The sequence below is a fragment of the Anser brachyrhynchus genome (genome assembly GCF_964034855.1).
Source record: "Anser brachyrhynchus genome assembly, chromosome: Z".
NCBI classification, from domain to species: domain Eukaryota; kingdom Metazoa; phylum Chordata; class Aves; order Anseriformes; family Anatidae; genus Anser; species Anser brachyrhynchus.
In genome coordinates, this window is record NC_137697.1 from 66,317,123 (window position 1) to 66,337,187 (window position 20,065).

The 20,065-nt window shown below is 39.4% G+C and overlaps 1 protein-coding gene across 26 annotated transcripts in view; it reads left to right on the forward strand.

The window, feature by feature from the left end:
* LINGO2 (leucine rich repeat and Ig domain containing 2) overlaps positions 1-20,065 on the forward strand; it is a 537,865-nt gene that overhangs the window by 185,930 nt on the left and 331,870 nt on the right. For 25 of the 26 annotated variants that reach the window (XR_013943646.1, XR_013943647.1, XR_013943648.1 and 22 more), the window contains one exon: positions 9,246-9,327. The gene's annotated coding sequence lies outside the window, so the exon portion shown is untranslated. Of the gene's footprint in view, positions 1-160; positions 7,492-9,245; positions 9,328-20,065 lie in introns of those variants that run through there. The other variant, XR_013943653.1, reaches the window with a different exon arrangement.

The following is a 20,065-nucleotide window of genomic DNA, read 5'->3' on the forward strand; positions in this document are numbered from 1 at the left end:
TAGGCGTTGCTGAAATTACACATACTGTTTGTTTTTGTCATGAATTTGTCATTAAGATCTGAAAGTAAGTTATGCCTAGTTTTGAATAGCCCTAAAGTAAATATTCATTTTTACACAAGAAATTAGCATTATGTCATGGAAAACAATGTTGCTATTGCAGATAATAGAGACAGGCAAACTACAGAGGTGGAAGACACCTGAAGAACAAAGCCAATATGCAACTATAAGAAATACAAGAGTACTGAAGAATACAAGAGGCTTATGCTCAGACAGATAAATGCTTTCTTAATTCCTGTTCTTGTAACTTCTCATCTCTTCTTGCCTCTGCACCTATCTAACTGAAATGGGAAACATTCCTGAATAAAGGTCTTATTCCTTCACTTTTTCTCATGACAAATTGTATTTGCTGACCTGAGGAGAAGAGATTATAAAATGGAGTGTTGCAGCAGTTTAATATTATATTATACAATCTTAGTGTTAACTCCTATTTTTTTCTGTCAATGGGTGATTTCGTTGTACTAATTATCATGCAGCAAAATAAATCTGTCTGCCAAGACTAATGAAGCCTACAATTAATAGCAATGACTGAATGTCAAATGTTACAAGTGGATATTGGGAATTTTAGATGTTCATATTTAGTTTGTCCAGTTCAGTGTGACATGTTTAAACTGTGCCCCTAACTTTTTCTTTTTTTTTTTTTTAATTATTATTATTATTTTTGAATGGTAGTGTTGAATTGGCATTTAATACAGTTTTGTCAAGTGTTTGGTTCATAAAAGACTGTCTCCCTGATATAAATGATGAAAATATCTCATAAATAGAGATAGTTGACCTAATAGTTTCAGCTATTATAATCACTCACTCATACAAGCCTTCAAAATTTTAAACAAAGTTAAATCAAGAGTGTTTTCCAGAAAACTGCTTGACCATCGGATATTTCATAATTGTAAGAAAACCTGTGGTGCTGTGGAGCCATGTGGAGCCATGTGGTGTTGTCACAGATTACCAGAATTGATGTTGCTCTTTGCAAGAAATACTCAGAATATTTGTTGATCATTAGGCAATTCTTAATAGCTATAACCTGCTCATATGTAACACACCAAACAGTATTTCACCCACCATGCAAGGACACGGGATGGGATGGGATGGGATGGGATGGGATGGGATGGGATGGGATGGGATGGGATGGGATGGGATGGGATGGGATGGGATGGGATGGGATGGGATGGGATGGGATGGCTGAGATCTTTGAATAGGAGGCATACATGGATATTTCTTACTTTCAGTTCGGAATGACACAGAAGAAATAAATACCTACAGAGAATATATATATGTTTTCGAGGCATAAACACCACTGCTGTCTGGTTTTCAGGATATATGTCATTTGATTTTGGTAGAGGGCTGTAAACTTTGGCAGCATTTGAGCAGTATGTAGAAGAATGAATCCAACAATTGTGTAGTCTTTATGGAGGAATTCTGTTGGTGGATAAATAACTGGTGGGTAAATAACTGGTTAGTGTAGAACGAACACTGAAAAGAAGAGAGACAGATGATGATGATTTCATTGGCTGTCACTTCTACATTTATCCTGGATTCCAGTATTTTCTCTCTTACCGCTTTTGCTCTTGTTTCCTTGTTATTCTTATTTTGCACTTTGTGGCATATTGATACTATTGCATAGTGACAATTATTGTGACTTTTATTGAAAAATGAGCAAATTTTTGAGAGTGATAAGAAGTAAGGGCTTTGATGGGAATTTATATCATTTTTACAAAGACATATGCCTCTACACATCACTTTTGTCTGTAGTAGTTCTTAAACATTAAACTTAGCATTCATTTTAACTGAAGGTTATATGATGATGAAAAATGAAGAGAAAGATAGAATTTAATTCTCTTTTTGCAGAATGCCTCAGTATCTGACTTTCAACAAAAGCATCAATGAATGTCCATGGGTTTTCTGCAAAGCCAATGAGATAATATGTACTTTGGCTTCAGAAATCTGAAACTTATTAGTTTCCAAAACTTATACATAATGGCTTCCTGATTAAAAAGAAATTATAGGAAGTGAAGAACGTATAACTTTTGAGGACATTTAAAAAGGGAAACTTGAACAAATAGTTTGAGCATCCTTGTGGTTATAAACCTGAAAATACTGCCACAGCTGAATTTTGGTCACTTGTGGTAATTGAAATAAACTAATGAGAGATGTATATACCAAGCCTATATCCAGTTGCTGTTGTTAAAATGCTAGACATTATAAACACAATCATGGAAGATAGGTCTGATAGGTCACCAAGATCATATGACCCATCCTTCTCCTGCAGTAGTGATCTAGATATATACATGTCATTTCTGATATGTTTATCTGAGTTTAATAATGACAGTAGTACTGGAGGTCCCACAGCTGCCATAGTCAGTACAGACAAACTATCCTTAGAATTAGGAAGATTTTTCCCCAGAGGAAGTTTAATTTTTTATTTTTTTTTTCAGCAATGTAAACTCACTAGTTCCAGTTGCACCCACTTTAATATCTGTCCTTGTTTTGTTTTGTTTTGTTTCATTTATTTTCCAGAATTTTCCTGTGCAGAGTCTGAAATGCTAAAATGCAATTACATGTACACAGAGCCCAGTGTGTCCCATAACTGAATAGGAAGCAGTGGACGTTTGAGTGTGATGCCTCCTCTTACAAAGCTACACTTTCACTGTGTTACTGTGAAACTCCCTTAGATAAGGAGAACGGAATGCAGTCAGGAGAAGAATTATAGAATCATTTAGACTGAAAAAGATGTCTAAGATCATCAAGTCCAACCACTAACCTAGCACTGCCAAGTCTACCACTAAACCATGTCGCTAAGCTCCATATTGATGCATCTTTTGAATACCTCCAAGGATGGTGACTCAACTACTTCCTTGGGCAACCTTTTCCAATGCCTCACAACCCTTTCAGTGAAAAATTTTTTCCTAATATCCAACCTGATGAACCTCCCGTGGTGCAGCTTAAGGCCATTTCCTCTTGTACTATTGCTTGTTGCTTGGGAGAAGAGACGAAACGCCACTCCACTACAACCTCCTTCAAAGTAGTTGTAGAGTGCAATAAGGTCTCCCTTGAGCCTCCTTTTCTCTAGGCTAAACAACCCTAGCTCCCACAACCACTCCTCACAGACCATTTACCAGTTTCATTGCCCTTCTTTGGACACAATCCAGCACTTTGATGTGTTTCTTGTACTGAGGGGCCCAAAACTGAACGCTGTATTCAAGGTGTGGCCTCACCAGAGCCGAGTACAGTGGGACAATCACTTCCCTTGTCCTGTTGGCCATGCTATTTCTGAAACAAGCCAGGATGCTGTTGGCCTTCTTGGCCACCTGAGCACACTGCTGGCTCATATTCAGCCAGCTGTCAAGCAATACCCCCAAGTCCCTTTCCACTGGGCAACTTTCCAGCCACTCTTCCCCCAGCCCGTAGTGTTGCATAGTGTTGTTGTGCCCCAGGTGCAGGATCCAGCACTTTGACTTGTTGAGCTTCATACACTTGGCCTCAGCCCATGAGTCCTGCCTGTCCAGATCCCTCTGCAGAGTCCTTCTACCCTCGACCAGATCAACACTTATTTGCTGTCATCTGCAAACTTACTGAGGGTGCACTTGATCCCCTCGTACAGATCATTGATAAAGATATTAAAGAGAACTGGCCGCAGTACTGAACTTTCGGGGACACCACTTGTGACCAGACTCCACCTGGATTTAACTCCATTCACCATAATTCTTTGGGCTCAGCCCCCCAGCCAGTTTTTTACCCAGTGAAGCGTATGCCCATCCAAAGCCACAAGCAGCCAGTTTCTCCAGAATGCTGAAGCTTTACTAAAGTCTCAGTAGACAACACCCACTGCCTTTCCCACATCCACTAAGCACATCTCCTTGTCATAGAAGGAGATCAGGCTCATCAAGCAGGACCTGCCTTTGATAAACTCCTGCTGACTGGGCCTGATCACCTGGTTACCCTGTATGTGTTACACAATGACACTCAAGATGACCTGCTTCTTAACCTTCCCCACCACCAAAGTCAGACTGACAGGCCTGTAGTTCTCCAGGTCCTCCTTCTGACCTTACTGGTAGATAGGTGTCACATCTGATAGCCTCCAATCAACTGAGACCTCCCCTGATAGCCAGGACTGATGATAAATGATGGAAGGTGGCTTGGTGACTGCTTCCACCAGCTCCTTCATTACCGTTGGGTGGAATCAATCTGTCTCTGTAGACTTCTGTACATCTAAGTCGTGTAGCAGGTCGCTAAACATTTCCTCTTGGATTATGAGAGCTTCATTTTTGCCCTCCAAAGAACAACTGGTTTTACTACTAAAGACTGAGGTAATGAATTCATTAAGTACCTCAGCCTTTTGATTGCAGTGATCTGGCACAACTTAGCAACTCTGCTAAGGGCAGTAAAGTGTTTTTTTGCAATATATTCTTAGAGTTGACTGTGAACATTTGTATTTACAGACCTCAGTGTGCAGAAGATTTTCTTAACTGTATTTCTTTAATACCAAGTCTTTGAGATATACATTTGGAGAAAGTATTTGCATCCAATAAGGTTTACTTTTATGTTAGCTAGTTCATCTATGTTTTAAAAAAAATGTTTCTGAACTAAATATATATTCCAAACAACCTAATGCATCTGCTAAAAAAAAAAATAAAATAAAAAAAATTACTTCACTAGGCTTATATGGGATTTTTTATTTGTTCAATTCTTTAATGCCTGACAAGAAACATGCATTTTAAGAGTATGTTTTGAACTAAGACAGACTTACGAAACAAACAACTGCTCTCCTCAATGAATCCTGCATAACGTCTTTTTGGAAATCTTTGAAAAAAATTCAGTGATTTTATATTAAGGAAAACATGACTACTAGCCTTACAAAAATGTATTGCCAAAACAATTCATTATTTTATGCCTGAAACCCTGCCATACATTATACATAAAACCAATTAACTATAGTGTCAAGATACAGAACTGGAGGATCTTCAGCATTATTAATAGAATTTTGAAACCTTCTCAAAATCTGAAATAATTATTATTTGACAGTTAAAGCAGTAAGCTTTTTTGGTTGTGTTGCATCTCCACATTTTAGCTCTGTGGCCTTCAATGTTTGCCATATCTTAGGTTATATAGAATATATAACTTACTTTTTTAATGCTTGTGTTTATTTTGTGCTTTTAGGCCAAAACTATCTTCATTCATTTCACATATGTCTGGTGTGTGGCTCAAAAAATCCAAGTAAAATCTCTGTGGTATCTACAGACTGTCCCTGAGTTGTGTATTTTGGTGACTTCCTGTTTTGATGTAGTGATACTCCCAGATATCCAATTTTTGTGACAGTTGCCCTTTTCCTTCAAGCAACAGCTAGACTGAGATTGTATTTATGCCACTGTAATACAGACATTTAAATTTGAAGTGTTCCAGAGCTACTAATGGTTGGTTGCCACAGATGATTTTTCCCTAAAATTTGACTAACCTCAGCACCTGGGCAAAATGTTCTGTGTCTTCCCTGCACAATTCATGAATGAAGTGCATTTTTTTGTTTGTTTTCAACTTTTCTTCCACTGAATTTCATATTGTTCCCACCAGTTCTTATAGTGACTACTATCTGCGCCACTAATGGTTTCATAGAAAATTGTGGTAACCACCCCTCATCTGTCTCTCAAAACTTTTCAAATTTTTCCTCTATTCACAAAAATTCTTATCATTTTGGTTTGCTTTCTTGATTTGTAAGCTGACATCCTCTCTGACCTGCTTTCTAAGTCTTCCAAGTCTTAGTTCTGAGGGGTGGTACTGAGATAAGAGTCCACTACTTTTTATGTACTGAGACGGATTTTTTTTTTTCCACGTGTGTCACTCAGCAACTCTGAATTTCCTTTACTTTTCTACACTTGTTTAGCAAGTGTGCAGTTCTACAGTTTCATCTTGGTACCACTCAGAGAGCAGCTTGGGACCAAGGGCAGCTCACTCTAAGATGAGACACTGGTGACACCCCACTGCAAGGGAAATCAATTCCTCTGTCTCTCAGATTTTAGACAGTCACTTGTCTGTATGAGTATCTCTTCTCTTGTCCTAGAGAAACAGTTTCTCTACGACCCTTTTGTGACAGACCCGTTGAATGCCTGTTGCAATCTGTCAGGACAGTCCTTTAGTCTCCTACTGCCACCTGGGTTTTGTCTTCAGAAATAAAGCACTGTTGAGACTGTTGAGACAGAGATATTTTCACCATTTGGGAGTATGATTTCTGTATTTCTCCCATGCATGAGATTTCTCCCACTGTTTTGGGTAGGATGGGAATCTATATATTTAAAAGTCCTTTGAAGGTTTGATATAATATAACGCACAGTTCAGAGTTAAATTCTCCCTGGCTTCCAAAGACTCAGGCTGATCTTCATTCTAAATCTGCTATGTCTGCAACCAAAGGTAAAAGGAAATGCCTACAATATTTAAAACACTTCCCATTTGTTTCAGAAAATAAATAAATAAATAAATAAACTTTTAGACGTACAGGGGGTTTGCTTATTTTTATGTTTTTGTTGTTGTTGTTCTATTTTTATTCTGCATTTAGTCTGAGAAGAACCTAAACTAACAAAAGGCAAGATTCAAAAATAGTTGCAATAGCCCCTAGGAAGTGAAAACCTGAAAAAACATATATTACCATGAGTTCAAGTAAAGCTCCTCCCCTTCTCCATTAAAATCACCAGATAAGTTAGCTTTGAATATACTATAACCTACACAGTAGTGAAAGCAAAGCTTGCTCTTTAGTTAATATAATAGTACATAATAAATACAGGAATTCAATATGGTGTAGAATGGTATAGTGAAATATATATTTAGACTGCTCTTCCAGTGTGCTGTGAAAGAACTGCTGCTTCTGTGGGAGAGCACTATGAAAAGATTACTGTTCTTAAAATGAAACAAATAAAGTGGCCCAAAAATAATGATGTTAGATACTGCAATGGTGGAACAACTTGTTTACCCTTTGCCTTCTACAAGAGTTGACCTAATCAGTATAACAGCACATGCACTGAATAACCAACTATATGCTCTTACCAAAGCAGTGTGGTTCTGTTGTAAACTTTACCACAGAACAGCACTGAAATAGTGTTGCTTTTTCTGATTTGTCCTCATAATGGGGGCTTGAGTGGCAGCATCACTCATTAGTAGTAGACACCTCTGTCTGTCTTTCATAATCAAGAATTGGCAGGAACATGTAGAGAAACAGAGGTGAATTGACTGTGGCTGGCTGACAGACCCTCACCCAGACACTCTCTCACTCCTCAACAGGACACTGGTAGAAAATAAGACCTAAAAAAGCTTGAGGGTTGGAATAAGGACAGGGTGATCCCTTACCAATTACCATCGTGGGCAAAACAGACTCGACTTGGGGAAGATTCTTTTTATTTACTGGCAGTTAAAAATAGAGTAGGATGATAAAAAAAAAAAAAAAACTACAAACACCTTCCCCCAACCCTTGCTTCCCATGCTTTTAACGTCACTCCTTCATTCCTATCTCCTCTTCTTCCTGCCCCAACCCTTAGCAGTGCAGGTTGATGAGGAATGGTGGTGCTCTCAATTCCAAACACTTCAAGTCTGTCACTCCTTCTTAACACTTTTTCGCCCTGCTCCTCCAGGGCCCTCTCCACAGGCCTCAGGGGAACTGCTGCTGTGTGCCTGGAGCACCTCCTGCCCTCCTGCTGCACTGACCTTGGGGGCTGCAGGGCTGGCTCTCACCCCTCTCTCCCAGCTGCTGTTGCCCAGCACTTCTTTCCCTTCCTTAACTCTGCTCTCCCAGAGGCCCACCCAGCATCACTCATGGCTCAGCTCTGTCTAGCCGTGGGTCCCTTTTGGAGCAGCTGGAGCTGGCTCTGCCCTGACATGGGGCAGCTGCTGGGCTCTGCTCACAGAGGCCATCCCTACGGTCCCCCTGCTACCAAACACTTCCACGTAAACCAAAGAGGTAGAGTTCTAGACTACTTGCAGCGCTGGCAGCTCTTTGCTGCCTTCCAAGTCTTCTTCTGCAAATTGCATAACTTCCTTATGTTACAGATTCCCTCAACAAATCATTTTTTTGACCTGTTATCTTATCCATGATCAACCATATAGTATACAATGATTGAATTAACTCACCTGTTTGTGTACCTCAGAAAATTAGTTGAGTAAGAATTAGGTACAACATTATGTTTCATCGTGAAATATGTATTTACTTAAAATACCTGGCCTTTCCTATAATTACAGTTTAATTTTTATATAATATCTTAAGTATATTTTAAAATTTTAAGTGTATTTGTTTCTTTCTTTTTATATCTCATTATTTCACTTCTCAAAACAATCTTTCCCAGATCATAATGTGTCTTATGAAGAGGTGTAGAGTCTTTTTCAGGCAATTCAAAAGGTCTCATAAAGGTAATTTCTGCATAGCAGGATCCAAAGCATTTTGTTCGTTTGGCTTGCTTTCTGAAAGTCATAGGGGGTCATGTTGATCAGAAGAGCCCATGGCATTTATTTCAGAATAATTTTCAGAAATAGCAGAGTCCTTCATAGTCTTTGTTATCAGTGTAGTTTGTATTATTGTCTAATCTATAGTTCTTTTGCTCTGTCAGGACTTATTCTGGTCCTGGCAAACATACAAGAACTTTTCTTAACTCCCTTACCTTTGCTGTTGAAGACAGTTTTTATCATATGTTCCATAAACATGAATGTAATGTTCCAATTTCAGTTCAATACGGCAAGAGGATACCAAAGCTCAGAAATGCTCCTTTCTTTGTCTATGGAGTTGGAGACATGTATGGAAAAGGCTGTAGAGGTGCCAATTTCCATCACCAGCAGAGAAAGTTTATCCTGATGTTGAAAAGACTTTTTTTATTTTTTTTCCCCACTGTGTCCATTCTTGGTTTAATACTTGTGTCAGTTTCACCTTCAGATCCCTTAGTAAACTGCTTTCTAAGCTATGGCAGTTAATGCAGTTGCCTGCTCCCTATGAGTGCCAGTGAGTACACAGTATTATTTGGTATTATTGGGAGCTTTCACATGCCTCTGCTATTTACTTCAGGAGACACATTTACGGTGCTGACATACGTTCTGTTCCTTTGTGGATAGGAGCTGCATATGATCCTAAACCATCTCAAGAAAATTCCCTAAGAATATTGCCATTTAAAAAACCTTGGTACAATGGACAAGTCTAAATGTATTTTCTTCTTCTTGTTTTCTAGTAAGCGAGCAGCAGAGGTGGAAAACTTGGCTGTAAACTCTTTGTCTTTTCTGCCTGTATCCATGGATTGTGGATTTTGCAAGGTAAATGTTCCATTTTAACTGACTACAATAGTGTATTGTTCTACAGTTTCCAGTGCCTAAAATGACCTTATAATACTAGTTGTTGAATATACTAGTTGTATAACTCTAGTTGTTGAATAAAATACCCTTGTTTATTGTTTCATCTACACGTTTAGCAATGAATTGTAGTCGTACACCTTGAAATAAATACAGTGAGTTTGCTTTGGATTGATTAGCAAGTACATTTTCAGGAAGAAGGAAGATGATGCCATGATCTATTGTTTTTGTGAGTTTCTGTGTTATTGTTCCTATATTTCCATTGATCTGAGTGGACAAACAAATAAGTTGAGCCTGAAGATTTAAATCTGAATATGAACACATTTTTCTATCAAGATATATTTTGTGTCTTCTGTGCTTATTGGTAATTTTGTGTTTCTTGACAATTTTATTAGATGGGAGACTAAAAGTGATCTTTCAGAGGTACATGGCTATGGTTCATGATCCTTATTGCTGTACAGTTTTTAAAGTGAGACATTCTTATACCAGGTTTTACACATACTTCTTCATAGCATTTTATATTACAGTATTCTATAATATGATATTTGATTTATATTTGAAAGGTAGTCATATGAAGTATTTCGAAAATTTTGTTTTCAAAAGTTTGAAAATACCTCAGGGAAACTAGCTTGTTTTGATAATTAATTTTGTTACCCTGAGAGACAGTGCTGCTTCTACCAAGAAAACTAAATCCCTGAATACCTTCCTCAGCTTTGGTCTAGGCTTAATATTTTCTCTTTCCTTCGAGACTTTATTCACCTCTGAATTTTATCTTTGAAGTTGTGTTAGTTGTCTGTAGGAAAGAACATTCCTCTGAATCTTTCTGCCATTGAAACTAGCTCTTTTACACATGGTGAAAAAAGGTTTTCAAAAGCTTTTTTATTATGTATTACAAAGAATCAAACCAGAAGCTATGCAAAAGCTGCTCCAAATTCATGCTTTTAAACGGAGTGCTGAGCTGAAGAATTACCCCCTCTTGACAGAAGTGCCACTGTGAGCTGTATATTCAAGGTGGAAAATTGGCCCTTTTGAAAAATAAAATCAGCAGCCTTCCCAGCACCTAAGATGGGGGAGTGAATATTCTACTCTTCAGCATTTATTTAACAAGCTGAAATCCAAGGCTGTGCATTTTAATGTATTGTATTTCTTTAGTATACAGAGAAAAAAGGGTGAATCAGTCTTTACTGTGAGTGATACCCTGCTATGAGATGTGGGTGGTGATTGTAAAAAGAAAAGTAGCAGCGTTTCCTTCTAGTCACCTTCTGAGGATGGAAGCCATTTGTAAATACTGAAAAAGGGTGTCCATTTTTACCAACTCTCTGTCAGCTTCTAGAAACAGTAGAAAAATTCCTGTTGTAATGAGAAGCCCAAACACATTATTTTCCGTATAGATTGTTATGCTTTGAACAATAGGACTGGTTAGAAAAGTGTGGGTGACACTGATTTTCAAAGGGGTGCTGGTACAACTTCAAAGACTTTGTGTTATGTTACATAGGCCTTGTCTATTGTGAGATTGCAAAACCAGCAGAATCTGGGAAAACACTAGCATTCAACAGCCCAATGGCCACAGCCATAATTTTTACAAGAGCTTAAATACATTGTTTTGTGATTAAGTTGCATCATGTTTAATGAAGGTTTAAGCACGTACTTCAACACTTGTTGAATTTAGATATATTAGGCTCTTGGCAGCTGAAGAAGTGACAGTGAAGACAATGAGTAAAATTATCAAAGCATATAGGCAAGTGTTGGTCTTTCACCATAATGTATGATGGATTAGTTTCTCATGCAAGATAATAGATGCTGCCTACCCCTCACCCCAAATGTTTTTAAACAGAATGGACAAACAGCATTTAGTTGTGTTCTAAAAAGCTAGTGTACAGACTTTTTAGCTGAAATAGCCAGTACTGAACTTCTTTTGGTTAGAGGTATAGTTAAATCTGGAGGTGCCATTGATTCTAGAGAGCTATGAGTAATTTTTGGCATTGACATTTTAATAGCAAAACATCAATATTCAATTTGGAGTTGGCAATAAGTCACTGTCAGTGAGAATAGAGTAATATGTCTTATGATGATGATCCTGTGTGCAGTAATGAGATGTTTTTAATCAGCAAAAAGGGGAGGTTCAGAGTTGCAATATGATAATTCTATTTTTAAAAAGGTTTGGGGAATTATTTTGAACCAAATTGTCTTTCATTCTACCTTTTGTCTTCCTCCTTCTGAAAAGATTCATTACCGCCTACTTAACTTGTTTTCCTAGCATTCTTGCTGTGAATTTGGAATGCATAGTACTTCACATCTGCAGATTTGCATAAGCTGATATTGTGAAAGTTTTCTCTGTACTTTTGATTTAGTATTAGAGTACTAACAAAAACATCCCAAACCCCTGAATAGTTATTAGGCATCTCAAAAATGTCTGCACTTAATAACCTAGAAAGTATTAACTACTAATGTAAGACAATAAATGTGTAATTACTATTTCTGTTTCCGCAGTTAAAAAAAAAAGAAGGTATTACTTCGGAGTGTCACCATCTATGTCCATATATATGTATTAATTTTCTAAAGAGAAAAGATCTCAGCATTTTGTAAGAGGAAATTTTCTGCATGAGCAGAAATTACATATTTGTGCTTCGGAGAATAAAATGAAAAACAAGAAAATATTGATGAATAGATGTGAATAGAGAAGACACCACACTTTGTGGTGGTCTTCTGTAACCTAATGTCCCTGCTGTTGTTTTGTTTTTTTTTTTTTAAAAAAAAGGGTAGATTTAAGATCATTTTTCTTCCTGGATGATTGTGAACTCACATCTGGCTTCTGTGTATGGGAATTCTCTTTCTCAGTGTTTTATATAATCCTTTAATCCTTGATCAGTAAATGCTATTGGACCAGAAATCTTCTAAGTATGTTTTGCAAGACTCTTACTGATGAACTGTTCTCCCCTTTTTCTTCAATAAACAGCCATTGTAAAGAGAACCCTTTGAAGGTGCTATAGAGTTGTGCTTTTGAGTATCTGCAGTCAACAGCGTAGAGCAGAGCAGGCCGAGGGGAGGCCTCATGGCGGCCTGCAGCTCCCTCACGAGGGGAGCGGAGGGGCAGGCGCTGAGCTCTGCTCTCTGGGGACAGCGACAGGACCCGAGGGGACGGCATGGAGCTGGGGCAGGGGAGGGTCAGGCTGGGTGTTAGGGAAAGGTTCTGCACCCAGAGGGTGGTCGGGCACTGGGACAGGCTCCCCAGGGCACTGGTCATGGCACCAAGCTGACAGAGTTCAAGAAGAACTTGGAACACGCTCTCAGACGTAGGGTCTGGTTTTTGGGTGGTCCTGTCTGGAGCCAGAAGTTGGACTTAAGGATCCTTTTGGGCCCCTTCAAATCAGGAGATTCTGTGATTCTATGAACAGTCTGTTCATTCAAATGAATACAAACAATGTGAAGGTTTTCCATGCTGTGACATTGGCTGTTGCTGATGCTGTGTTCATGTAGCCAGACTAACTTAGTTTCCTTCCCCAAATGTGCAGCAATGCTATGTGAAGTTATTTTCACTACGGCAGTTACCCCTAGTTTCAGCTTTCTATGGAGAGAGATATTTTTTGTATCATCAGATATAACCAAACTTCCTATCCATGCAACACGTCTAGAAATAATTACCTAGTCTTGCCACTGCCTTCTATACGGACTCTAATTTATTGTCTTTAAACAGCTATATTTAATGTGTAACTTCACTGAATTTGATGGAGTAGCACCTGTATATTGAGGGGGAAAAAAAAAAAAAGACCATCTCGTGAACATTCCTAGAGGAGAAAATCAAAAAATTATGGATGACAGCATTCCTCCTCCTCCCCTACACCCCCTCTTCTTAGTGATACTTCTGCTTTTTAATCTGTTATTCTTGATTAAAAAGTCTTATCCAGAGGTTTGGTAGTGTAATTAATTAGGATTTGTCAGATCTTGTATTTTTATCAGCTCTGGCTGCCTGAAAATGAGTAAAGGCTATCATAACTGCTATGCTTTTGAGACCAGAAGCTACTGTTCTTCAAACTAAAAAGGAAGATTTGAATAGTTGTGTTGGAATGAGTAGAAATGTATACAATGTGATATGTAAATAAAGAGAGTAGATCCCCACAGATTTAAAGCATATAATTCATGTGCTTGACTCTTATCTGATTATTCAAAATAGTATCTTCAAAAGTAAGAGGTGACTGTGGGTACTTAGATTTTACAGCATGAAGGAATGTGATTTTCAGTAAATTCTGACTACTCCTTTTATGAAATTCAGGCTTCTTCTAAATTCAAAGTTCACAGCAGTAAAATCATTTAGAGAACTCTTTGCTTTTGCTAGAGCCACTCGACCTGCTGATTCTTAAAACTTCCAGAATAAACTAAAATTTTTGGACTTTTTAGGAATCAACACGTCAAAACATGTTTAAACCTGATGCAGAGCAAACAGGACCATAATTTAGAGAGACATGCAGTTCATTCAGTGAAGACATTCCAGTTTGCTCTCTGGCTTTCCCTAAGCATCGAATGAAGTTTTCATTTAAAGGGAGATAGAATTACTGTTTGGAAATGATAAACTTAACCTCACTATTTTTTGGTTTGGAAAAACAATAATGTCAATCAGAGCTGAATACTATTTTAGGAAAATAATTTGCCAGAAAAAGGGAAATTGTAATTCACAAGTAAAAGGGAGATTTCTTTCATTGAAGAAACATCACATACAGCTACTCTGCAGCCACTCCCTACAGTTTGCCGAGGATAAAGACACCTTAAACAAACTTACAAGACCTGTTGTCTCCTTTTAGTATCAACACCAAAAAGCTTCCATTTTCTGTCACAGGGAATGTACCATTTTAGATTATGCATCTTCCTTGAAATAATGGAATCAGCCCTTGACTTTCCTTCATGCCTCGCTCACAACCTCATTTTTGCATCCTTAAATCTTTCATTTTTGCATTTTCATCATTGCTCCCTGATCTTTGGTATGGAATTTTGCAATGAGAGCTTATCATAGTAAAAAACTGTGGTACATTTAATTAATCAGAAGGTATATGAACAGGAAACAAAAGGAATAACTTTGTATATTATTATTGTCAATACAATTGTGACACGAGCTACACTAGTAAAGGTAAAAGGAGATTTTATCAAGAAATAGCTGGATGTTACTATCGAAAACTGAATAGAATACATCGGTTTATTTCGATGTTGGAAGAAGAATTTACATGCCTAAAAGTGTTTTTCAGTTCCTGACTGGAAAAAAAAAGGAACGCAGAAAAATCTGTTATGTAGCAGGAGACTGATGGGATACCGTTTTTTAATAAATATATAGATGATCACAGCTTAACACCTTGAATTCTTTTACATAATCTGTATTTTTAATACAGCTGTGATTTCTGGTGTAAAATATGTCAGTACCACTAGAAATTGTATGGAAGCTTTTGACACAAATGTCACATCTCATTCTTGAATAACAAGTTTCTGAGCTTGACTCAAAGTGTGTTTACTGCCTCACTGTGAATTAAATCATCCTTAGACAAGAAGATCATTTTCAGGCTCACTAAATGCTTAAGTTTAATCACGCAGGCCACTGTGTTCTCCCTCATTCCACTCTGGTAGACAGAGGAACTTTACTGCCAGGCAGGGGATTTTGAAGCAGGTGAGGCCCCAGGCCTGAAAGGCCATGAAATATGGGGACGCTGGAAAGCTATGGCCAGGTACTTGATGAAGAGGAGCCCCATCAATTCCCTGAGAGAGCCCTGTCTCACATCTATAAAAAAGCCCTAGAATGTGCAAAGAAGAACAGGTCACCAGTTTATGTGAATAAGTGACACATCTATAGGTTGATCAAATATTAATTTTGACACGTCTTGAGAAAGCACTCAAGTGGAGAGGCACACAGTGCATGTGCTTTCCTGAAATAGTGAAAAGGAGCTATGGGTACCCCAAAGGTAGAAAGTGATATTTTCCTGCAAATAGTTCTTCCAAAGTGGTTTCTGTCAATGTGGATATTATTAACTGTATCAGAAGAGTAGATGCTGCTGTCATGTTCTTAAAGGCAAAAGCATGAAGGCTGAGGAGTGAATGTAGAATAATTAGAATATCTCACCTCTGTAGAATATGAATATTTTAATGATAAATCTGAAGGTATTGAAGCAGCATGCTCCTCACTTTGCATATAGATAGCAGCCTGAGAAAAAGAATAGTCTTCCAAATTTCCCAGAGAGTCATTGAGATTGCTTTTCCCTTTGCTCATGTAGAGCCCTGTGCAGAGCCTGGTGCTCTGTCTCTGAAGAATATTGATGCAGCTTCGAAGGCTGTTACTCAGACTCTCTCAGTGCAGCCAGTAGGCAGAATAAATCTGTGCAAAATCCATCTTTTTCCACAGATGGTTGTTTCTGCCTGTGCAACTGTGAGCATAGATTTGGAATCTTTCAGGAATCATTCTCCTTCAAAATCTGGCCTTCTAATGGGGAAGATGATTTTGCTACAGTTACACAAAAGCAGAGTAGTTTTAATTGGAAGGTTTAAAATAGCTTCTGGTCACCTTCATTTACTACCAAAAAAAAAAAAAAAGAGCTCTCTGGTACCATTTATTCAAATGTATTCACTCTAAAAATATTCGTATAAATTCAGCAGAAAGCAGCCACCATTTCAGTTTCATGATGTCTTGTCAGACAGGAAGATCAGTGCCTCAGTCAGACATAAAGGTCGATTCAGAAGAGGGAGGGAATGGATAAAAGGGAATGAATGAAGAACTGTATGATTTTAGCTTTAGTTTGGACATTAGAAGAACAGGGATGCTTTTCAAAGTCAAAAACGCAGCATTATGGGAGGCAGTAGGCTATTTCTGCAGTATTTATGCTTATATAAAACCCTGCCATTCCTAATGCATTTCCCTCTCCTTTCGATTTTCATCAAGGTCTAATTCATGTTATTTGGCACAAAAAATTAAAGGCCATATCCTAGGCTAATGCAAAACATGGTATCACTGGAGTTATCCTAACTCAGAAGAAATGACTATAGCCCTTTGACCTATTTTGGAACTTCTACTTACTCTATTGTGAAACTCATGGGAGAAACATTTCAAAATATTTTTGATGAAAAAGTTGGTGGAAATTTATGAGTTTATTCATCTGAACATTTTCAAAGTAAAAATGTTTACTTTTTTTTCTGTAACATATGTTGTTAAATTAATTTTTGTTCTGTCTAAAAAAAATACTAGATATTGAAATTTGGCAGAAGTTTGTTATATGCAGCAAGAACAATTAAAGCAGTGTGCCTACAGATGGTATCCAGGAGCCAAAAATCCATCTATTTTAATTTCAGTTATGAAATATTAGGATCGCCTATGCTTCCTTAGCAAATAAGTAATTATTTAACAAACGTTAGAAGAGAGAGAAAGAAATAAATCTAACAGCTATGTTGTTCCTACTTTAAAAATGATATTCACAGTATTCATAGGCTGCTAAACAGCTAATTAAATCATTTTAAAAAAAGAAAAAAAAAACCACCAAAGTTTTTTGCGTGCTGAAGTTGTCCGTCACTCAGTTCAGCACTTCAGTGTGCTGAAGTTGTTCGTCTTCATGGAAGAACCCCTGAGTGCTTACAATTGGATGTAAGGACCTTCAATTTGAATGTCCTTAAGCACCTCATGCCTGTATGTTTCTTTAACAACTCAGAGCATTGCTTTTAAATATTGAGGGGTATGTGTTCAATAGTTGGGGTGTTTGTTGTTTTATTTTATAATAATGAATTAAGGCAAGTTAGTTCACTAGATCCTGTCAGCACCAGAGTGCCTGGGTAATGCTAAAATCATTGTTAATACCTAGGCCAATAAAGTTACTGGTCATGCTTTTTTCTAAAACCACTCTCACAACATTATTGTTTTCATACTTCTCCAAATGCATAAATGGATTACATATAGCATGATTTTTGTACTTATTTTGCTCACTTGAGTTTGGAAACCACTTTCATTTTTATGGAGGTTTTATTATTAACAGTGAACTTTTCTTGTTTCTTCTCAAAATATCACAACTGATCATGCCCAGATTTATCTGCCTAGTGATTTGCATATGTTATTTACAGAGCATCCTTCTTTTTACTTTTCCTTTCCCTTCATTCTTGAGCCACCCCATAGTATCATGTATCTCTTCATGATTAGACAGGAACACCCCTGGGAAGCATGGCTGCTTCTTATAAAAACAGTACTGTAGTATTTAATACTAATCAATAAATTATTATTATAAGTAATATAATAAATAAACAGGATTATTATAAATAATATAATAAGTAAACAGGGTGATATAATAAATAAACAGGGAAATAAACAGGATGAGCTCGAGATCTGCATTCGGTCGCAGGGCCACGATCTTGTTGCAATCACAGAGACATGGTGGGACAGCTCACATGACTGGAACGCTGTCATGGAGGGGTATGTCCTATTTAGGAAGGACAGGCTGGGGAAGCGAGGGGGTGGGGTTGCCTTTTATGTGAGGAAGCAATTAGAGTGTACCCAGCTCCACCTGGGAGAGGGTGAAGGACAAGTGGAGAGCTTGTGGGTGAGAATTAAGGCATGGGCTGGTATGGGGGACACTGTTGTGGGGGTGTACTACAGGTCACCAGATCAGGAGGACGTGGTCGATTAGGCCTTCTACAAACAGCTGGTAGTAGCCTCACGATCCGGGGCACTGGTTCTCATGGGGGACTTCAATTACCCAGACATCTGTTGGGTAAGCAACTCGGCCAGGCACGTGCAGTCCAAACGGTTCCTACAATGCGTTGAAGACAATTTTCTGACGCAGGTGGTGGAGGAGCCGACGAGGTGGGGGGTGCTTCTGGACCTTGTCCTTACCAACAGGGATGGGCTTGTTAGGGATGTGAAGGTTGGGGGCAGCCTGGGATGCAGCGACCATGAGATGGTGGAGTTCAAGATGGAACTTGGTGGAAGAAGTAAGGCTAAAAGCAGGATTGCTGCCCTGGACTTTTGGAGAGCCAACTTTGACCTCTTCTGGGACCTGCTTGGAAGTATCTCCTGGGCTAGGTTGCTAGAAGGCAAGAGTGCTTGTGAGAGCTGGGCTACATTTAAACAGCACTTCTTTCAAGCTCAGGATCAGTGCATCCCTAAGAGTAGGAAATCGGGGAAGTGGGGCAGGAAACCTGTGTGGATGAGCAAGGAGCTAATCGATAAGATCAAAAGGAAGAGGAAGGTCTATGAAATGTGGAAAAAGGGCCTGTCCTCTTGGGAAGAGCATAGAAGTGTTGTCAGGGCCTGCAGTGATGCGATGAGGAAGGCTAATGCCCACCTAGAGATAAGGCTTGCAAAAGAGATAAAAGATAATAAGAAGGTTTTTTTTTTAAAGTATGTAAACAGTAAAAGGAAGACTAGGGATAATGTGGGTCCCTTGCTGAACGAGGGGGGTGTCCTGGTAACGGGAGATGCCAAGAAGGCAGAGATACTGAATGCTTTCTTTGCTTCAGTCTTTGCTTCAAGGACTCCCCCCGGGACTCCTCGACCCTGGTGGGGGGAGAAAGGGGCTGGGAAATGGAGGGCTCCCTCGTGGTTGACCCAAGGGTAGTTGGGGAGTGCCTGAGTGGGCTCAACACACACAAATCCATGGGTCCCGATGGGACGCATCCACGTGTGCTAAGGGAATTGGCAGAGGTGATCGCCGAACTGCTCTCTATCATCTTTGAAAGGTCCTGGAGAACGGGAGAGGTGTCTGAAGATTGGAGGATAGCCAATGTCACTCCGGTCTTCAAGAAGTGCAAGAAGGAGGATCCGGGAAACTACAGGCCAGTCAGTCTCACCTCTGTCCCTGGAAAGGTGTTGGAACAGCTCGTTCTGGATGTCATCTCCAAGCAATTGGAAGAGAAGAATGTTACGAGGAGTAGTCAGCATGGATTCACCAAGGGGAAATCGTGCTCAACCAACCTCGTTGCCTTCTATGATGACATCACCAGCTGGGTAGATGGGGGCAGATCAGTGGATGTCATCTACCTTGACTTTAGCAAGACTTTCGGTACTGTCTCCCATGACATCCTGATAGCAAAGCTGAGAAAGTGTGGGATAGAGGAGTGGACAGTTAGGTGGGTTGAGAACTGACTGACTGGCTGAGCTCAGAGGGTGGTGGTCGGTGGTGCAGAGTCCGGCTGGAGACCTGTGACTAGCGGCGTTCCCCAGGGGTCGGTGCTGGGTCCGGTCTTGCTCAGCATCTTCATTGACGACCTTGGTGAGGGAATAGTGTCTGCCCTCAGCAAGTACGCCGATGACACGAAGCTGGGAGGAGTGGCTGACATGCCAGAAGGTTGTGCCGCCATTCAGCGAGACCTGGACTGGCTGGAGAGATGGGCAGGAATAAACCAAATGAGGTTTAATAAGGGCAAGTGTAGAGTCCTGCACCTGGGAAGGAACAACTGCATGTATCAGTACAGTCTGGGGGACGACCTGCTGGAGAGAAGCTCTGAGGAGAAGGACCTGGGGGTCCTGGTGGACGACAGGTTGACCATGAGCCGGCAGTGTGCCCTCGTGGCCAAGAAGGCCAATGGGATCCTGGCATGCATTAAAAGGAGCGTGGCCAGCAGGGCAAGGGAGGTGATCCTCCCCCTCTACTCCGCCCTGGTCAGGCCTCACCTGGAGTACTGTGTCCAGTTCTGGGCTCCCCAGTACAAAAAAGACAGGGAACTCCTGGAAAGAGTCCAGTGGAGGGCAACA